The 22,897-nt window shown below is 39.1% G+C and overlaps 1 long non-coding RNA gene across 1 annotated transcript; it reads right to left on the reverse strand.

The window, feature by feature from the left end:
• Positions 1 to 1,125: 1,125 nt before the first annotated feature.
• On the reverse strand, positions 1,126 to 22,672 carry LOC118666085. The gene is made up of 3 exons (XR_004970836.1): positions 22,553 to 22,672; positions 14,655 to 15,068; positions 1,126 to 2,018 (listed from the first exon to the last, which is right to left on the reverse strand). It is a non-coding gene; the product is annotated as an uncharacterized LOC118666085 (long non-coding RNA).
• Between the last annotated feature and the right edge of the window lie 225 nt (positions 22,673 to 22,897).

Below are 22,897 nucleotides of genomic sequence, written 5' to 3' on the forward strand. Positions count from 1 at the left end.
CGTTGCTACTTCATAACTGTAATTTTGCTACTGTTATGAATCGTAATGTAAATATCTGATATGCGGGATATATTTTCATTGTTACAAACTGAATATAATTAAAGCATAGTGATTAATCACAAAAACAATATGTAATTATATATTCAATATATGTTTTCTGATGGTCTTAGGTGACCCCTGTGAAAGGGTTGTTCGACCCCCAAAGGGATTGCGACCCACTGGTTGAGAACCGCTGGCCTAGATGCTATCTCTAGTTTGACCAAAACTCTGTGTCTGTGGTCAATAGACCTGAGGCTTTGTTCCTAAGATGATTTGATGCTGATCAGAACCTCACTGTCTTCAGGGCTTAATGCTTAAGGGAGTGGATGTGCAAGGGAGAAGGAGGCAAGTGAGTCTGGGTGCTGGATGAGGCCAGTTTAAATCAGCTGTCTCAGTTTCCCCATTCTACTTGCCAAGGAATTTCCCTAGCTTCTTACTATCATGCCTCATACCTTTGGTTGAGGACTGCTTTTCCATAGCAACAAAGAAACTGGATCGAGAAATAACCAGGTAGGTACCATGAACTGCCTGAAAGTCATCTTGAATCATCAGTCTGTTCATGTGGGCAAACTATATTGATTTTAAGAGTAAATATTAGTTAAGATGTTTTTGGATGGAAGTAAAATATAAATAAAATTTTAAAGTGAAAAATAACTTACTTTTATCACAGAACAAAAGTCCAGAAAGCTCTACGCTGGTGTTAGGGCGGAAAAATTATCCTCTGCCTTTCAAGTTCTGGCAGTGTGGGAATCACCCTTACGAATGGAGATTTCCCTTATAAATGTGAATGTCCTTTAAAAGGATTACTTGTACTTAGTTTTCAGAGCTTTGCCCATGTCTGCCGTTTGTTAAAATTGATCAGCTCAAAATAATATTGCAAAGAGGCCTACTTTGGGGTGGCAAACTCTGTTTCCCTTCACTGTTTTTTTTGCAATTTCTTGATCTTGTTTTTTAATTGATTAAGAGAGAGAGAGAGAGAGAGAGAGAGAGAGAGAGAGAGAGAGAGAGAGAGAGAGGAGAGAGAGAGAGAGAGAGAGAGAGAGAGAGAGAGAGAGGAGAGAGAGAGAGATTGGTGAGAGAGACAAATATTGATTTGTTGTTCACTTATTTATGCACTCATTGGCTGATTCTTGTATGTGCGCTGACCAGAGATTGAACCCACAACCTTGGCATATCCACTCTAACGAACTGAGCTACCCAGGCCAGCACTACAATTTCTTGATCTTGACCCCCATTGTCACAACATGGCCTCCTGGGTTCTGAGCATCACATCTTCACACAATCACATTAAAAACAGAAAGGCAGCGGGTGGGGAGTGAGGACAAACCGTTCTTTCTTTTCTTCTTTCTCATAAATTCCAAGCAGACTTCCCTTTACATCACTGGCCAGAATTGGGGTCACCAGGGAGGCTGAGAATGCGAGTACTTGGCATTTTTTGTCTCTGCTGGGGGAGACAGCCACGCCAGCAAGGAAGCTGGGAAACTTGGTATGACCTTGGGAAGACAGCCAACAGTGTCTGCCACAGGGGCCTGGTAGCTATGGTCACCGCATGTGCCTTGCCTATTTCTTATGCTCAATGAGCTAAAATGTGGAATGTGCAACGTCACACGAAGTAGGAGGAAGAGGAGTGGGAAACACGTGGCTGGTATAGAAAGGCCATCTGATGAATGAGTCACCTGCAAGAGTCAGAAAAGTTGTAAACTATCCTTAACTCACAAAACTATTCAAGTCAGAAGGACAGGACTGCCAGGTTAATAAGCCGAATACTGAATACTAAACAGAGTGCCCTCAGAAAGGCTCACTGGATCTTCTCCCCACTCTTGAAGCCCCACACACTTGGAAAATGATCTTGCTGTTGAGGCCTCCCTCTTAATGGTTTGACTGGAAGTGTACTGATATTTGTTTGTTCAGATTGTTATTCATGCGTCCTCTTGCATTGCCTCAGGATCAGGGTCCAGGAGTTAGGAATTCACAGAAACCTAGAAACCAATGGAGAAAGCATTGTTTACTCTGCTTATTAAAGACAATATAATCTCTCATTTCCATTTATGAATAAGGACACCTCCCTTATAGAATCCAAAGAATAATGCCATGCCAGATTTTCATTTCATTCAGTAGAATCCCATCTTCCCAGCAGCCTATTTCAGAACTATTCTCAGTATTTCCATTAGGTCCACATGATTAGGACAAAAGAGTTAATGCATAGCAAAGCAAGGGGTGGAGAGGGGGGGGTGTTGACTGGTATATTGTAAAGTGGAAACAAACATCTTTTGTTTTGTTGCTGTTTTTTAATAAAAACATGATAATCAACATCCTAACCAAATGTAAAAGGTGGGCATTTGAATATTTTTAATTAGAAGGACTAATGCATACTGCCACATTTAGTCAAATCTAGAGTTCCCGGTGCAGGCTTAAATCATAAATGTGGGCATTATTGCCTTTTACAATACTCCATTGATAGAACACCAACTTTAAAGCCAATTAAAGGTTGGCAATCTTCCTACCATTGGCAAAGTAACTCTTGTTAACAGTTCCCCTTGTGACACGTTTCAGCATAATCACTGATTTCTGGAAACCTTATTTAGCACTTACGGATATTTTGAAATCTCTAATGAATTTCTTTTTATAGACATTTTAACGTTTTACTTTAATTTTTTAAAGGTGTTCAGGTAGTTTAATTTTATACACTCAGATGGTGCATGTATGCAGATATTTATATGTGAAGGACAAAATGTTAGAGTATGTAGAACTATACTCTATAAATAACAGTTTGCTCGTAATACTCAGATTTTAATGGTTCCATTTCTGAAATCTAATTGTACCCAAATTCATTCAGAAAAACCTCATACTAGAATCCAAATACGCAGACAACTGTTCTTTCTGTTTAATAAATTACAAGTTCTTGTCACTTAAGAATTGGTTAAAAATAGTTAGAATAAGTAAATTCTTTCCTGGTTATTTACTTCAAATAAAAATGTTTTGGAGGCTGGTAAACTCTTTTTTTACATTTCATATGGAAATAATTTGATAAGCTTGGCAAAGATGTGACCAATGAGCTAAGAACATTCAAGTTATTTTAGTCTTGAGTTACTAACACTGAACAGAGAACTAGTTTTCATCAAGTAAAGAACAGCTTGATTATATGCTAGGCAAATGTTAATGCAAAAGTAAACAATAGTTTTCACTTAGGTTTTATGTTCTGGCATATTTCAAATAGATAATATTAATTCAAGATGACATGATGCATCTGTATACTCAATACTAGAAACTTGATAACATTAAAATCAAATTATAGAAGGCATCCTGATATTCAATATTAGCAATAGATAATATTAGTATAGGATGATACAGTGCATCCTGATATTGACAGATTATTTGGGTATATACTTTGACATGTGTTTATTTTCAGCCATCCACACAGTGTTCATGTCAGGACAAATATCAGTATGTTTAATTGCCCTCTTTAAAAAGAAAAACAACAGTCGTTATTATTGCAACTGTAATTAAGTATATAGTGTTTAATTTAATTTAGTTCATGGAAATATTTTTTCCAAAGAAATATGCTTTAGGAATAAGTTTTTAAAAACTTAAAGATGCAATTTTAAAGTTTGTAAATGACATATGTATATTTAAAAAAATATACATATACATATATATATATATATATATATATACACACACACATATATTTTTTATTGATTTCAGAGAGAAAGGGAGAGGGAGAGAGAGATAGAAACATCAATGATGAGAGAGGATCACTGATCAGCTGGCTCCTGCATGCCCCACACTGGGGATTGAGCCTGCAACCCGGGCATGTACCCTGACTGGGAATCAAACTGTGACCTCCTGGTTCATAGGTGGATGCTCAACCACTGAGCCATGCCAGCCGGGCTGTAAAGTATATTGATAATGGTAAAAAGAAACAACCCACATATATAAAAATTAAGATTTGATTAGCCAGGCTGGGTGGCTCAGTTGGTTGGAACATCATCCCATACACCAAAAGGTTGCAGGTTTGATTCCTGTTGGGACACATATCTGAGTTTCAGATTGGATCATATAAGAGGCAACCATTTGATGTTTCTCTCTCACACATAGGTGTTTCTCTCTCTCTCTCCTTTCCTTTTTCTCTAAAAATCAATAAAAACATATCTTCAGGTGAGGATTAAAGAAAAAAAAATTTGTTTAAATAAATTTTATCTTTAGGTTGGCAAGGCAGAGACAATTAGTTGCCTATCTATATCAACTAACCTATATTTCTTAGTAACTTCCTAATTTCATTCAGGATGGGATGGGCATGTTGATGTAAGAACATCCAAATCTGTAGAGAATTTTTAAAAGAGGTTATTTGAGCCAAACTGAGGACACACTGGGAAGCAAGATCTCAAATGTTCTGGAGAATGACAGTTTTGCAGTTTCTTTTATACATCTGGAATTAAGGCAGGAATGTAAGGAAAATTTACATGAAGGTGAAAAAAGCAAGGTGAGCAAATATCTATGATTGGATTTCTGGATAGTTCCCAAGACTATGTGCTCCACTGAGGGTGCTTATGCCTCTGAGGGGTCTGAAAAAGAGGATTACTCTGGCCTTTCAAAGATGTGTTAAACTAGAAGCACAAGAACAACAGACAGGGCTTGTTCAAGGCAAAGACTAACCTTTTGTTTTAAAAGTTATAGGCCTGGGCGTGACTATCACCTGACCTACGCAGATAGGAATTTATGATCCGATCACCACCCTGGGAGGTTACTTTCGGTCACTGCACTTGCTGGATGTTTGGTTCACAGGCACGCAAACTATGCAGTTACACAAGAACCCCTGCTCAGAAGGGCCTTTTGCTTGGCTAATGCTCTATTGTTGCTATTTGAAATTCTTAATTTTCTCTTTGAACTTGTGTGTTGTGAGGTCTGACAGAACATCGGTGTGAGAAGAGGGGTACAGGCAATATGCTTGTTTGTTGTTCCTTGTTGCTCCATTTGTATTCCTATATCCCCATGAGCTCGGAATTCCAGTGGTCCCCCAATGAGCCAGAGTTCAGCGAGACTCAAAGCAAGGACAAGAAAAGTGTGTTATATCTAAAAGTGATTAACATGTTAAGCGCTAAGCCTGTTTTGTCTTCCTTTCCGTTTCAGTCACCGGTGACTGACATGGCGCTTAACATGTTAAGCTGGGTTCCTGACACTTCCTAGAGGCCACACTTCTCATTTGAACCAGAACTTGCTACCAAGAAAGAAGGCAATGGTATTCCCAGAAACATGTATCATTTCTTACTCATGTTAATTCCCTGAAGTAGTCAACAACTTATCCTGTAAATGGTGACATGGAGAAGGAAAAGATAGACAACCCATAGTTCCTTTTCCTTGCAGTCTTTCTTTCTTACTCATCAGTAAGCTGAAGTCAGAGTGTTGGTAGAACGTACTGCATGTGTATCAAGAAGTGAAATAAAAATAGTTGATTTCATTCTGTGTAGCATTGTTACTGTTTTGGTAAGAACCAGGTACAGATGCATGCACATGCTAATGAAATACAAATCATGGGATTCAGGGATTCCATATACAAATTACATGTTCTTATATTTGCATTTAAAACTGACATTAGTATAAAGATGAAGGTCACATTGATCAGCACACCCCCTCCTGGGAATAGCGCCCACAACCCAGGCATATGCCCTGACCAGCAATCGAACCAGTGATATCTTGGTTCCTGGGTCGATACTCAATCGCTGAGCCACACTGGCCAGGCATACCCTACTTTTTAAGCAAGAGGTCCCACATTTTCTCTTTTTCTTTGGGCCCCACAATTAGGTAGACAGTTCTAACTTTGTGAAACCAACCCACCACCTGTGAACTGCCTACTTTTGTGTCTAAATTACTGTTATTTAGTTTTTGTCAAATCTAAACTCAAGAAGCAATATTTGATTATTCACAAAACTTACTTTTGTTAGACTTTAAAAAGTAGGTTATGCACAGTGTGTGACATTTTTGTGTTTTTTTAAAAATACACATAAACACATGGATACACACAGAAAGAAAAGAAGGCCAGAAAATAATTACTCCAAAACATTAATAACATCTATCTCTAGGGACTGGAATTATTGATGATATTTATTTTCTTTGTGTGTATGTGGTTTTCTATACTTTTTAATCTCCATAAAATGAATATGGATTTTTTTTTAGATAAAATTTAGAAAATTTACATATGAATCCTGAACTGGTATGACATTTACCACTAAATCCACACACTGTGTAAAACTCAGCCTCATGTTATTTTATTTATTTTTTAAATATTTTTTTTATTGATTTCAGAGAGGAAGGAAGAGGGAGAGAGAGAGAAACATCAATGATGAGAAAGAATCATTGATCAGCTGCCTCCTGCATCCCCCCCTCCCCCCCGGCACTGGGGATCAAGCTCGAAACCTGGACACATGCCCTTAACTAGAATCAAACCTGAGACCCTTCAGTCCGCAGGCCAACACTCTACCCACTGAGGCAAACCAGCCAGGGCCAGCCTCATGTTATTTTATATAGTTTACTTAATTTTTTAAAAATTATTTATTGTTTAAAGTATTTCATATGTCTCCTTTTCCCCCAATTGACCTCTCCTGGTCATTCCCACCTCCCTCCACCCCCAGCACATGCCCTCACCCCGCTACTGTCTGTGTCCATGGGTTTTGCCTTATATGCATGCATACAAGTCCTTGGGTTGACTCTCACCACCCCTCCCCCCTTATAAAACTAATAAAGGCTGGTTGTAACAATTGAAATAATACAAAGTTATAAATATCAAAAAGCCAATCTTATCTCTCTACTCTGTCCCTGTCATCTAAGGTAAACATGTTAAAAGCTTGGCATGCATCTTTTCACAAACTATATAGTATAATCAAACCTATATAATTTGTTCACAATTATATAGGTTACACATACACATAGATGGAAAAAAAGAAGAAAGGTAGAGAGACTGATTGAATTTTGCATTTGTTTCCCATGAAATACAATCCTATTATATACATTACTCCAGAACTTACTATTTTCACTTAATATATCATAAACTTGCCTATAAGGCGAAAGATAAGAATTTAACTTTTTCTTATTCCTCTACACATACATAGAGACACATATCATTTTATATCCCATTTTACCCATCTCATTTTGAAGCTTGGAGGTGTCTTTTACATATAATTTATTAAACATTCTTTCCATTATGCCAGGGGGGGAGGGCAGGAGGTGGGTTGAGTGAGTTGGATGTTGTTTCTGAGTGAACTCACTCTTGATCTGAAGTTCATCAAGGAAATGCTTTAAATTTATGTTTCCAAACAAGATAATTCCTCATCCATATGTTTCCTTGTCTCTACTTTCTCATTCCACATTTCATCTTAAATGTCTAGTCAGTCCCTTGGTTTGCAATTTGCTTTTTGATGCATCATCCTATTACTCTTCAGAGGGAAAGTAGATTTAGTACTTTGAAGAAGTAATCCAGTGTATCTTTTAATATTTGTTAGTTTCACCTAAGAAGGCTGGGGAAACCAGAAGCTTTCAAGATAGCAGTACCTGCTGAGGAATGGTGGGAATTGAAATAGACCATGTTGAACCCAGAGGTCACCGGTTTGATTGGTTCAATTCCCGTCAGGCACATGCCTGGATTGCAGGCTTGATCCCAGTAGGGGTGCGTGCAGGAGGCAGCCCATCGATGATGTTCCTCTCTCATCAATGTTCCTATCTCTCTATCCCACTCCCTTACTCTCTCTTTAAAAAAATCAATAAAACATATATTTTTTTTAAAAAGTAGACCATGTTGATATTTTAAAATTAAGATTATTCCTACATGATGCCGAGAACATATTTGTAAGGCATTGTCTCAAAACTGACCACATTAGGGCTTTGTGTAGGCAAAGTCTCAGTGAATTCCTCTGTGACCTCCGTATCCTTATTAGCATGAGCCAGTTAAGAGATGACTCTGGCTATTCTCCAGGGCATATGCATGCCCTTAACTGCACTTAAATCTTCATTTAGTCTGAGCTGGCGAAGAGTTACTCTACAAACCAAAGGTTCCCTTATCGTTTTAAAATATATTGCATGAATAATTAAGTCGTTTCTTTCCAGTAACAAGTTCACCATTGCATTATCTAATGATAATGAATCCACACTTTCTTAATTTTGCTTATTTATGGCTTTATCGTCACAAACAATTACTCACTGTGCACAGACTGTGCTCCGCAGCCTCCGTGGATGAGACCAGAACATGCTCCTATCACCCCAGGGAATACATAATTACCCTTTGGGGATTATTTTTTGGGGGTAAAAAATTGATGGAGTTTTTACTCCCCAAATGAGTGAACAGAAAAACATCTTTACAGGATACAAACACAAATTATAGATGAAACAGGCATAACATTAAAAATCTTGTGGAAACTGGAGGAAATAAGAGAAACCCCTCAAATTCTAAAGGTAGACTATCTTTCTGAAAACTAGATTTCTGTGCTCAAAGATATAGTTGGGCCAATTTGCTGCTTTAAGTAACAGTGCAGATAGGAAGTAACTTTAAGTTTACAGCGCAGATGGAAAATAAAAATTAAACACAGAAACACAAAATTAAAATGAACCCTCTACTACAAATGTACATTAAGAAATTATTTCTCCTGAAACCAAGGTTATGCCAGTCTAAGTGTGGTGTTAAAGAGGGCCTTGTCCTCAAAGACTGGCCTGCCAGAGGCAAGTTTGTTCAATAGGAAGTTTGTCCCTGGCACACTCACTCTCCAAACATCTCCCTTTGCCCTTGGTAGTCACCTCTACTCTCTCTCCCTCTTGTTCTCAGGGGTCTCCATGTCCCTGGCTAAGTTTTGCTCTCAGTTGGCAGCTAATTAATGGGTAAGAAGTTAGAAAACGGTGCTGCTAAGTGTTTACAATGTCTTTATATGTTTCAACATTTTTCAGTTATTAGAAACAGGGAGGAAAATTCTGGTAGTAGAAAATTGGGTTGGCTCTGGGTCAGTAAACCCGTCTGGCATTTTAATAGAAGCAAACCTCAGTCATTAATTTTGCATCGTATTGTGTTCAATGACCCTAAGGTATCTAAGCAGCAGAGGTGAAAGGGGGGAGGGGTAAAAGTTAGTGGTGCTTCTGTAATTTCCTTTTTCATAGGGTAGACATAGTCATGAGAGCTACCAGAGTCTGGAAAATTTGCTATTTTCTTCTTCTTTGATAATTAGCGGGGGTTAGGGTGAGATGGGATGGGGGTGAGGGGAACCACCATCAGGAGAACTATAATCAGAAAGTTTTAGTCTGTGGGGGTTCAAATATAGGCTTAATAGGCTTAAAATTGGGAAGATAGAATTTAAGAACTAGCCAATCCCCTCCAACAACCTAAACAAACAGGCTGCAAGATGATGGAATGGAAAGCTTTCATATGCCCTCTGACCAAACTATATTTAACAGGGAGAAACCCACATTTGATTAGACTTAAGGTGACAAAAATTAAGTGAACCTAAGAAAAATGTTAGCTTAGTTAAGTATGAGTTTTTACTAAAATGGTATATTCTTTTACATTCTTCTTTTAAATAGGACAATTTTCATAGTTAATTATAGTTGTAAGTCATACAATTATATTTTTCTAATGAAGAATTTAAATTGTCTGAGGTGATTTCCTGGTTCTTTAGACCAGGGGTCTTCAAAATTATTTGCATATGTAATTCTGAAAGAATTCTGGAAAACATAGGGTCCCTTGAAAATTTTACATTGATATCTAAAGATGGTTTATCTTTAACTTTAAATCATTGCAGAGAATGTACTTCCTGGTGTATTGTAATCTGAATATATACTCCAACTTTGTTTTTATCAAATCCTTGGGGCTCATTCAGTTTATTAAAAAAGTCCACCATATAATTATTGTTAACCCAATCTTCATCAGCTAAATCAGACTGAATGTCTATCATTTTAAAATTTAAACGATTGGGATAATATATTCTGAATCCTAATTCCACCTGAATGACACAGAGAGAGATACAGAGAGAAGGCTTGGAGACTTGCCAAGAGTTGGCTGCCTAGATAAAATAAGACTTGAGTACTTTTTTTTTTTTATAGTTTAATGTATTTTAATAGCAAACTTACAGGAACAGCACAGAAGACAGACAACATTAAAAACATGTACTTGCATGTAGGACAACTAAGTTAGAAAAGTATAGTGAATGCATGGAATCTACTGTGTGATAAAAATGCTACAAACACCATTTAGTTGCCATCAATAAGAAATTGAGTACTTTTTACTGAGGCTCTCTCTTGGCTTCATTTTTAGGTGGGGAATGGGAGAATTCTTCTTCAGAGGCAGTACACATTTAATCATTCCTTTTGAATTGCCTCCAAGATTTTTGTAGCCTGGAGCAACGCACCAAGACAAGATTCAGGTTGGGAGAGAGATGTCTCTCTTCTGTGTGAGGGGAGAAGGATGAACATGAAAGGGGGGTACTGGCAGGACTCAGGAGCTGAGAATCTGAAAGTAGGTTGCCTTAAAACTATCCAATCACGATGTGTTTTTGGAAAGTCTTCATGTCCCCTAGGAGTATGAGTGCCCAGGTTGAAGTCTGCTATTCTAAACCCTTTTTAAAAGAGAATGCACATGCTACAAAGACCCCAGAATACAAGATAGTCTTCCTATGGGAAGACGATCAAACAGCAAGAGGCATTCCAGAAACTCAGTATGACAAAGGGACTCCTTTATTAATGCTTCTCCTTATGTAACAGCTCACAGTCCAAGACCTAATTCTCATGTTTAGATATGAATTTTTAGAGATGAAAAAGCCTCTACGACACAAACTTGTAGAGCTGGAATAGTGGGGTGAGTAAATAGCACTGAGATTATTTTGAATTTTTTGCTTCTACCTAACTAGTAGGAGGCATCTTCTGATTTAATGTTTCCACTGAAGGTCCTAAATTATATCACATTAAACAAAAACTTAAAGTAATACCACATGTCAAAGGATTTGAAAGCGTGCAAAAATTGTGCCTTACTTGGAGAATACTAATTGAACAAAAATCTATGCTTCATAATAGAGAAGCTAATATTTCAAAGGAATGCTTCAAATAATATCCTTCAGCATTACTTTATGCTAACCATGCTTTCACTTTACAGTTCTTTCCCACAAAGCATACTTTTCCCTGTTGTTCTCTAGGAATGATAAAAACATCCAAAAAGAGAGAACTAACTATGAGGAAAAGTCAAATTTCTACCAAAGGTGGATTTTTGTTGCCTTTGTTCTTTCCACATTTCTGTCTTTCATCTTTCGGTAACATTTCCTTACTTTCTTTGGAGTATTTCACTTCCCTCACTCCTTGCAATTTTGAGCTGCCAATCATACTCCTGCAACATTGAAGTTGTGATGTGATATACTAGGTCATACTATCCCATCCTCCTAACCATACACTGGCCTGGAGTTAGGCACATGATGCAAACTAGGTAAATCAGAGCCCATCCAAGGGATATTTATATAAAATTGAGAACATTTCAATGAAGTTGCTCAAACACAAAAACCCTGACTTTTGTTGGATTTCTTATGAAAAAATGACAAAGAATGGAGTTTTCCCCTTGGGGTCCAAAGTGGAACATAACCTAGCAGGCCCTGTGGATACAGTGGGCAGTGAAAAAATAGAAAAACACAAATAAAGAAGGACATACATATTATAAAAAGGCCTTGAACTTCTCCAGGCCCTGGACTGGTATTCAAAGATTTACCTGCATCACAGGTAAATCTGAGACAGGGAGGCCCCTGGAGACATGGATAACAGGTTTTAAAAACTAGAGGCCAACAAGTAGGTCATCTACCCAGACAGATGAAACAGGAAGGTCTTGTTATATAACTTCTAGGCAAGCAGAAAGCTCATGGGCTTGTTGACAGTGATGGAATTTCCTGCACTGAAAGGAAAAGTGTGTGAAAGGGGAGAGGGATGCTATGTGTTTAGAGGAGATGTAGGCGGATTCACTATAAAGTTCTGCATGACTGGGGGCCAAGCCCGGGGTGGGTGTAGGGTGAGGTGGGGGTGGAGAGTGTGTGGAGGGGGTATTGAGGCAACTGCAATTCTTGTGTTTCAATTGCGCCACCATGTGGCTGTGATGCCAGCAACAGCCTAGCCCTAGCCCAATATGACACCTTAGTTGACCGGCTGATTTCTAGTGTCTCTTCTGGAGGTAAGTAAAGCTAACTGCCCAGTCCCTAATGTATATGGATTTCTTATGGTGGGAGATGGGCATTGGTTAGAAATAGGGGCTTACAGAGAAGAAAGACATTTTTTAATGATATCGGAGGGGTATTATTTGAAAAACAAAAATAGAGTGGTTCTCCTTTTAAGCCCTAGGTTGGAGAAGTGGAATTTATAGGCAGTGGTGTATTGGAGTTGGCTTGTGCCAGTTTGCAAGAGATAACTTAAATTTTCAGGAATTTTTCAAGCTGGTCATAAAAAGATTGACTACATATGTCAGGTATAATGACAATAGATTTATTAGGAAAAGAGTTAGCATATTAGGATGTAACTCCATTTGTCAAATCATAGTTCAATTGCAACCATATGTTGGCTACAGATACAAAAGCTTGGCAAAAGTCAACAAAATAATTCTGTAAGAATCCATTGACTATATGGGAGTTATAATAAATATTGTATATGTTATATTATTTGTAAATTGTATGCCACACATCTTTTATATTATAAAATTAATACTAAATACGTGCGCGCGCGCGCACACACACACACACACACACACACACACACTTTTTACCCCTGTAGAGTTGGCTATTAAAAACTTACTAGCACAACACTGCTTATAGGTTATATGTTTATAATGAATTGCTAGTAAGAAAATATGAATAATGCATCATTTCATTTCACTCACACCCACTTAATTCCAGACTAGTATGACTCCATTCTGAGTCACACTCCAACAGCCTACAAAAAGTTCAGGCTGTTACCAATGCTTAATAGGAATACCCATTCATTGTTTGCTTCATTCCCTTAAATGCTTTGGTAGTAAATAGACAACTGGATTCCTATAATGTCTGTGCTGGTACTTTAAAACCACCCTGAAGTGCTATGTAACTAATATTTCTGAAAGGTGACATTTCATTCCCACCTAAATAGCTCACTTTCTTATAATTATATAAGAGGTTAGATCTCACCATGAGCTAGAAAAAGTAGGCAGGTAAATTATTCTGCATGATGACAACCAACACAATTATTCTGAGACTCTAAAAATTAAGGAGAGGCTTCCCACTTGAATGGCAGACGGTGCACATGTGTTTGATCTGGCTGCAATTAAAATGAAAGTAAAGGAACAAAAATCAAAAAAAAGGAAATGAAATCCCAAGAATGAAAAGAATAAGATGAGAATCACTAACAGATGAAGATTTTTTTTTTTAGGGACGTCAGAAAAGAGATGCAACCATGTGATGGATTGAACAGAGGGAAGGAAGCCACAAGCCAGATACCATCGGGAGGACCATAGGAGTTATCTGTCTAGTAAACCCTCAGAGATATTCTGGGGTTGGAAACTTGGAGTCAAACTGTCAATTGGTCAACAGAACAAGATAACAATAGCCAAGGACTCAGGAACTTCCTTTCTTAGAAGTTACTTGATGTATTTATTTGAGAAAAAATAAGAGGGAAGAAAATCAGAAAGAAAATGACCTGCAATACAGAAAACATGGACCTAACCCAGTGATCAATGAGCAGAAATACCAAATGACTGGAGTGCTGCAGGCCTAGAAATATCTTTCCAAAATAGAACAAGAATTCAGTGGGGACCAAAAAAAGAATATCTGTCATAAGAAAGGCACAGATTCTATGTCACAGATAGAATAAATAAGGTGTTGGAAGATATTTGAGCATGCTGAAGAAGGCATGCTACTTTTCTTAGGGGGGAAAAGGCAATTATAAATTCTAGAAAAAAACAAAAAAAAACAGAAATAAAGTTGTGGTTCAAATATTAATCAATCTAAAATACAGCATAATTTTGAGCACAAGGAAAAACAATCTATTTTATTATGATATCAAATTTTAGATCAATAAACAGGAGAAAAATAATTTAATAGCTATTACCAAAATTCCTTTTATCCATTTTGGTAATATCTATTAAAATATAAAATGCATATACTTTTTGAACCAGCTATCCAATTTCTAGGAATTTATCCTCAAGTTTATACTTACATCTTTATTCAAATATGTAAATTTAAGCATGACCATGCCATCATTATTTATAGTGACAAAAAGTAGAATCGATGAAAGGAATTACAGTATTTTCTTTTTTTTTTTGAATTACGGTATTTTCACACAATACTGTACAGCCTTTAAAAAGAATGAGATAAATCTATATATATGATTTTAATGATCTTCAAGATACATAAATAATAAAAAGCAAGATATAGAACAATGTGTATATTGTGCTTCTATTTGAGTAGAAACTAGAACACACACATCCATTGTGAAACTTTACTTGTGGTTGACTCTAGGGAAGTGAATAATGTTTGAAATGAGATGAACATTTACTTTGTCCTTTCATATTGCTTAAATTTTACCATGTGCTTATCACTTTTCCAGCTTTAAAATATTTAAAAAGTGAAATAAAATAAAAAATAACTCACCTTTGCAGTTAGGATACTTTTGCTTGAAAGTAACAGAAACTCAGACTGAACTAATTTTTTACTGGTTCAGTAACTGGGAATTCACGGGTCCACATAACGGAATTCCAGAGCAGAGAACGCTTCAGGTTTAACTTAATCCTGCCTGCCAAGACTGTTTGTTATTCCTCTGTTTGTTGGATTCGTCCTTACACTGACTTTTCCCATGGCAAAATCTGCCTTCCTCAAGGTCCAGAGAAAAAGAGGGTGTTTCTTCCTGTGATTCTCTTGTAAGAATGAGGGAAACTCTTTCTCAGAAGGTTCTGCACGTCTCTTCTCATCCTTTTTCATCCAAGCTCGTTTCCATGTTGCTCCTGAAGCAGTCCCTGTGGCCAGAGGAATGCATGTGCAGATCAGCTCAGAGTTCCAGCTCCATCACTGTAACCAAGGAGATAGGATCATCTTAATTCAAAACAATCTTTCTCTGGAGCTGGGTGTGAGTTTCCCCTGATGTATGTAAGAGTCATACTGATACCTGAATCAGGATACTGTTAGGAAGGGGAGGGAAATGGAACTAGGTGCCTTATAGGCAACAACAATGACCATTATTCCCACCCTAGTTTTCCTCAATGCTATGATAAAGGCCTTTTCACTGCTGCCTTCACAATATGATCCTACTTCATAAAATTATTATCAAAGAAAACTAATTAACTTATCCTTTGCAGTAACAGAGTAAAGCCTGGTAATAATAATCATGATATGACCTTTGAAAAGATGTAATTTATAGGATGCTCTCCCATTTGATACAGAATAGATCATTTGTTAGATTATCCTATTAGTTAGAATATAGCCATTAGGGGAATAGAACTATATTCTTCAAGAATGTCAAGTTTGGAGGGAATATAGAATGATGATTGCCATGGTGAATATGCAATAATTATAAGCTCCAAAGTGGAATTCATTAGGTTTAATTTTCCCTCGCTAATGATTGACTACAGAGAAACAACTGAAAGAAGCAACATTCCCCACCCCCCAAAAATAAGTCTGACAAATGAGCAACAGAATCTTTCATTGCCAAAAACAGGATCAAGTAAAAATTACCATGGACATGCTGTCTCTCCCAGCCCAATTTAGAGTCAATATTGGTTCGCCAGCAATACCTCTAATTGGAAAGAATATGTGCACTCCTGTGTTCATTGTAGTGTTATTTACAATAGCCAAGATTTGGAAGGAGCCCAAGTGCCCTTGTGTAGATGAGTGGATAAAAGAGCTGTGGTACATTTACACAATGGAATACTGCTTGGCTGTAAAAAAGAAGTAAATCTTACCATTTGCGACAACATAAATGGACCTGTAGGGTATTGTGCTAAGTGAAATAAGTCAGTCAGAGAAAGACAAATACCATTTGACTTCACTTATATGTGGACTCTAAAGAACAATATAAACAAATAAACAAACACAACGCAAACAGACTCATAAATACCGAGAACAGACTGTGAAGGCTGCTCGAGGAAGGGCAACTGCCCTCTTAAGAAGATGGCCTAAATCTGAATTATTCTGACATTCCGTTCATGGACTCTTGGTCATGGATTTAGTGGGAATGGGAAGTAGACCTGGATTTGAAATGCCTTACAGAGGGGTTCCAAGTATGGCTCCCCCCAAGAGCTCTGTAGGAGCAGGGTGGTCTGTACTGTTCCTGCATTTTGCAGGTGCATGATAGAATTTTCAGCCCAAGTGTGAGCAGGTAGAAGTGATATATAAACTATCTTCATCAATAGCTCCATTACCCCTGGGGTGGACCCAGAGAAAAAGGCAGGTGTATGATGAAGTTGCATGACATTGTCCCCTAACAGGCTTAGGGGACAGGAAAAGCAATAATAGCTCCTTGGGGATCATTGACTTATCTTTTAGCCAGAGGTATCTTGCATTTGTCTGACGAATGAAAGAAGATATGTTGCATATGGGACTATTAGAGTCCCTACTGAGTCAAAACAGCTCTCTTGAAAGGGCCCAGCGGCCCCGCTCAGTTTGCATCCTGGCATAGCAGAAAGGCCTGGATCCAGGTCATGTCTGCTGGGACATGTAACTGGCTATAGTTTCACTAGAGGCCTTCTTTACTCCCAGTTCACACCATGTACTAACTGTCAGGGTGTTCCCAGAGTGCTGCCAACCATGGACAGATGTAGGGATTTCCTTTGGTGTCACTGGATGAGGTTTGCCGATCTTTGTGAGGCTGTAGGACAATCCAGGTTTTTTAATGGATTACATGGGATGGAGTAGCTTTCCGACTTGATCTCAAAGCCCATTAAAACCTAAAATTAACCATTGGAAGAATTAAGACTACAGCCTTAACTTCTAGGGGCCCATAGCGACTTAGGGCTTCATTCTAAACATGCTAAGTGCTAGGGTTTTGTGTGTGTGTGTGTGTGTGTGTGTGTGTGTGTGTGTGTGTGTGTGTTTAGGTGGGGTCTTTAGGACTTCACGGTGAGGAGCTGTTTTTGTACCCTTTTAATTAAGCTCATCTGGCTCTTGTCCGTGTGAAACTACTGAATGTGTATCAGGGCACCTTGCCCAAGTGTTTCCTTGGGACAATGGCATTGGAGGCACCAGTTTGTATTGCAAATGAATGCCTAGGAATAGCATACATTGCAGCGTCGTCAGCCGCCTGACAGTTGTGGCAATGGCTGGATTCTGAGTGACCTCTTGGCCTTTCTCTAGAGCAGAGATGCGAACCTTTTGAGCTCGGCGTGTCAGCATTTTGAAAACCCTAACTTAACTCTGGTGCCGTGTCACATATAGAAATTTTTTGATATTTGCAACCATAGTAAAACAAAGACTTATATTTTTGGTATTTATTTTATATATTTAAATGCCATTTAACAAAGAAAAATCAACCAAAAAAATGAGTTTGCGTGTCACCTCTGACATGCGTGTCATAGGTTCACCATCACTGCTCTAGAGCCACACTGTCCAATTTGGTAGCCACTGGTCATGTGAGGCTACTGAGCACTTGAAATGTGGCTTGTCTGCATTAAGGCGTGCTACAAATATAAAACAGTTGCCAGGTTTCAAAGAGTTAGCATGAAAAAAGAATGTAAAACATCTCATTAATAGCGTTTAATATTGATTGTATGAGCAAATGATAACATTTTTAATATATTGGGTTAAATAAAATATAATATCAAAATTAATTTCACTTGTTTCTTTTACTGTCTTGAAATGCAGCTTCTAGAAAATTTAAAATGACATGTGGCTTGCATCGTATTTCTTTTGCGCAGTGCTACTCTAGAGCAGCGGTTCTCAACCTTCCTAATGCGACGACCCTTAAAACAGTTCCTCATGTTGTGGTGACCCCCAATTTCATTGTTACAAGTTGAACATAATTAAAGCATAGTGATTAATCACAAAAACAATATGTAATTATATATGTGTTTTCCGATGGTCTTAGGCAACCCCTGTGAAAAGGTCGTTTGACCCCCAAAGGGGTCGTGACCCACAGGTTGAGAACCGCTGCCCTAGAGGCTAGTCAGTGTGACAGGTAGGCTAGTGAATGTGTGGCCCAAAGTCTACAAAATCCTAAATATTATGTCTGAGTTGGCCCCCACTACTACATTCAAGGCTTTGTGACGTTTTGTTGTAATGAATCACAGCCATGAATATGATTATACTAGAGGCCTGGTGCACGAATTCATGCACAGGTGGGGTCCCTTCACCTGGCTGGTGATCAGAGCCAATCAGGGTGGTAGGAGGTTGGCCAGGGGGAGGGGCTGCAGGAGGAGCGCATGGACCACCAGGGGGCAGCTCCTGCATTAAGCATTTGCCCCCTGGTGGTCAGTGCATATCATAGTGACCGGTTCACTATATTCAGTTCTGGGTTCTTTCAGCGAATCCCTAAAACTAGTCTTAGAAACCCTCAACACATAAAGTAATATACAGAACCCACTGGTGTAAGACTTGAATGTGAGTTTGATTTTTGGTTTGATTTTCTTTCTTATAGAGTTAAGAGTTGGAACCCCCTAGATACACCTGACATTACAGAATGTGGGTGGGAGACCCATATCACTAAAGCTAAGGGTAATAGTTTGTGGAAAACTGGCAACTGATGTAGACTTCTCAAAAGCCACCTGTTTACCCTGGCCTGTGTGGCTCAGTTGGTTGGAGTGTCATCCTGTACAATGAAAGGTAGTGGGTTCAATTCCTGGTCAGGGCATAGACATACCCAGGTGTCGGGTTCCATCCCAGTCAGGGTGCGTAGGAAGCAGCTGATTGATGTTTTTCTCTCACAACGATGTTTCTTTCTCTCTCTCTCTCTTCCTCTCATTAAAATCAACAAAAAGCATATCCTCAAGTGAGGAAAAAAATATTTTAAATACCAAAACAAACAAAAAGAGACACCTATTCAGTTCTAAATTTTCCATTAATTTCTTCTTTATATCTTCTGAGACTTTTAATTTCTTTGCTGAGACTATTTTTTCACTTGTTTTAAGTGTGTTCTAACTGCTCAAACATTTTGTGATGCCTGCTTTAAAATCTTTGTCAGGTAATTTTAACTTCTCTGTCACCTTGAAATGACATATCTCCCCCTCCCCACACACACACCACCCATTCAATTAGAGAGATTTCTGGTTCTTGATAAGATTAATGATTTTCTATTAAAGCATGGACGTTTTGGGTATTATGACACTCTGGATCTTATTTAAACTGTCTATTTTAGCTGGATTTTCCAGACACTGCTCTGGCAAGGGAGGGGACTAGAGAGAGCACCATCTTTGCTAATGCCAGGCAGGAGTAGAAGTCTAGGTTCTCTATTTGGCCTCTGTTGACACCACTGGATGGGAATAGGGCTCCTCATTACTGGTGGACTGGGAGTTTCAATTACCCACTAGGCTTCCTCTGATATCTCCCTAGCTGGCAGGGGTAGGAGTGCCTCATTACTGCCCCCCATGTGGCATCCACTGGCACCACTGTGGGGAGGGGTGGTCTCCTTATACTAGGCAGTGATCAAAGTTCTGATTCTTCACTTGGCCCCTCCTCTGATTCTACCCAGGCAGGGACAGGGAAGGGTGTCTCATTACTGTCAGGTCGGGGTGGAAGTCCAGGCTCCCCACGTCTCCAGTGACACCTTGGGGATGGGGGAGGGGCACGTGTGGAGGGGTCCTTGTTACCAGCCAATGGTGGGAATGTTCAGTCCTGGTTCTCTATTGGGCCTTCTCTGACACACACTGGTGGGTTAAGTAGGGGGATTAGGGCATTAGGGTGTTGGGGTGTCTCATTAGATAGCCAGAATAGTGTGCAAATCTAGAAATCTTCACTCAGCCTTTGCTAGCACAGTGGGGGTGGAGAGGACCATAGGTTTTTACTGTGTGGCATTTGTCTACAGTGGAGTGGTTATTTTCTAAAAGTCATCTGTCTTGGTAGGCTGCCTCTTTTTTCATCCTTTGGCTAGAGAGAGTAGCCTTTCATTGGGACATTTCTGTCTGTGCCTGTTGGCATTTTCAGGTTTCTGGGTTTTGGCTTTTCTAATACCCAATAAGAAAACATAAAGCTAAATGAAAACCCAAGAACTTAACACTCTGTTCCTTGTTAGATCCTGAGGTCCCTAGCTGGCATGCTTTCTTTTCTCCACCTGCTTTATATATAACTAGAGGCCTGATGCACAAAATTCGTGCAAGAGTAGGCCTTCCTTCCCCTAGCTGCTGGCACTGGCTTCCCTCTGGCACCCGGAACCAGGGCTTCCCTCGCAGCCCTGGCTTCGTCTAGAACAGCGGTTCTCAACCTGTGGGTCGCGACCCCTTTGGGGGTCGAACGACCCTTTCACAGGGGTCGCCTAAGACCATCGGAAAACACATATATAATTACATATTGTTTTTGTGATTAATCACTATGCTTTAATTATGTTCAATTTGTAACAATGAAATTGGGGGTCACCACAACATGAGGAACTGTAGTAAAGGGTCGCGGCATAAGGAAGGTTGAGAACCACTGGTCTAGAAGGTCGCCGGGCTAATTAGCATATTATGCTTTTATTATTATAGATGTTCAGAGGTTTTAGTTGTATTTATTGGGAAGGATAGGGAAAAATATACCTATCCCATCTTCCCAGAAGCAGAATTGAAGAGCCTATAATGCACAGAAACACAATTTCAAACAAAACTAGTAGCTGAGACTTAGGGAGAAGTTGCAGTGCCTTTTATACAAAGATATCAGGAAGGCAATCGAATAAAGAAAGCCAGCCATAGGTAGGAACTGCCCTTGCAAATACAAGACTATGTGCAATCACCTTCAAATAGTAATCCTTAAAAATCATAATGCTTTTGATAAAGTTCCATGAAAATCTCAGAACCTTAATTTATAAATCAGTATAGGGCTTCTGAGAGGAGATATTAAACTACATGGTGTAGGGATACGGAGAAATTGTGACTTATGCCCTGATCCTGGTTGAGCAAAATGAATCAAATTTTTAATGCCACTCACTTCCTTTTCAAAGCCATCACATCAGTTAAAAAAAAAAAAGCAAATTAAAAAGACCCAATGCCCAGCTTCAGGTTTGCCTGCTCCTATTTCTGAGCCCTTCTTGGAGTCCTAAGAGAACACTCACTGTTCATAGGAGGCAACCTTTTGTAAAGTAGTACTAATTTTCAAGAAAAGAGCCCTATAAACAACCTAGAGAAACAAAAACAGTAGCTCACAATAAAAATGACAAAAACAATCTGATTGGATATAAAATCTCAGGAGGACTGGGATATAAACTTTAGGAGCTGGTAGATCAATTGCTATGTTGTCCTGCGTTGTAAATAGCTCTGCTATGTAGGTTGACATAGTTGAAAGGCAAGCGCATTTCAGCAGTTAATTATAGAAACCTGTCCTGGGAGCTACATTTATTGGTTGCAGGAGGTCTATTCTAGCTAAAACCTAAATAAAACAAGAAGAGAGGGTCAGGTAGAAAATGCCAGGAGACTGTTCAACGGTAGACATGATTTTTTTTCCTTTCCTTTCTTCCTCCTTCCTTCTTTTTGGTTGGTATGGGGTAGAGGGTCAGGGTGCAGAGACAGCCAAAGAAGGAAACTGATTTTTGTATCAGTTACAAATGGGAACCCTGCACTTTGTACCAGTCAGTTCCTGGAAACATTGCTGGCATGCCCAGAACCAGGAGAGAGTGTGCATGGAAATTATCCAATTTCTTTGCTTTTTCTTTAGGCACTTCCAACTCCCTGAGTGACTGGGCAAAAGGTGAAAGTCAAATCTGTTGATTCTGCTACTTAGATTAAAAGGTTGGGTGAGCACAATTTAGGCAAATGAGTAAATAAAATGAATTGGGGAGGGGACGGTAGTGAGCATCCTGGGGTTCCTATTGCCCTACTCCTCATTCACCTTCCTCCTGTACTACCCTTCTACAAAGGATTCAAGTGTTGCTTTGGTGTGTCCCTGACTCCCAATTCTTTGATGGGGTCTGGGGAATGGAAAGCCCCGCAATTATCAACAAAGAGTTGAGATTCAAATATGTACATCAACCACAGACAGAAGAATGAATAAATCTCTCTGACACACATACACATACACACTATTTTCTGGACTTTCATGTACTTTCAGTTTTGCTTACAAAATGGATGCAGAATTTTAAAACACTGGAGAAATATATATATTGGAATAGAGAATATAACTTCCTAGTAATGCCACTCTTGAAAGAGAACAATATTATCAACTTGTTTTCCTACTCTTTTTCAAATTTATGAAAGAAGCTGTTGGGTTAAATGAACTCACATAAATTAAAAAGTTATGTTATTTATGGTAGGTTTCTGTCAATGGTTTCCCAAGGAACTGACAGACACTAAGAGTACTACTGCTAGCATTAAGAGACCCACGTATTATTGCAGTTAAAGACTGGTCCCATATTTGTAAAACTTGGGAATTTCTTCTCTTACCTAAAAATTGCAGCAGCAGCTGCGAGTCACAGTTTAGTTATTTGCTGCAAGAAGGCAATGCGTGCAGTTACAACTCTCTGCGGGAGTAGCTCTGGGAGTCAGGTGCTCGCAGGAGGCGTCAGTGAGCGACAGCCACCGCCTCCCACACACCCTCCGCCTTTTGGTAAACAAGGGAACTCCCGCAGTCTGCAAATGAGGGAGGAGCTTGGGGGCGGGGCCAGGGCGCCTGATGAGAGTATCCAAAAGCCTCCTATTGGTGGTTCTCAAAGGGCGAGGACCTGCGAATCTTGATTGGTTCGCTCCCTGGATTGACAGCACCTGTCCTGACGGGCGGTGCCGCTGTGG

Source organism: Myotis myotis, unplaced genomic scaffold, assembly GCF_014108235.1.
Source record: "Myotis myotis isolate mMyoMyo1 unplaced genomic scaffold, mMyoMyo1.p scaffold_m19_p_11, whole genome shotgun sequence".
Lineage (NCBI taxonomy): Eukaryota > Metazoa > Chordata > Mammalia > Chiroptera > Vespertilionidae > Myotis > Myotis myotis.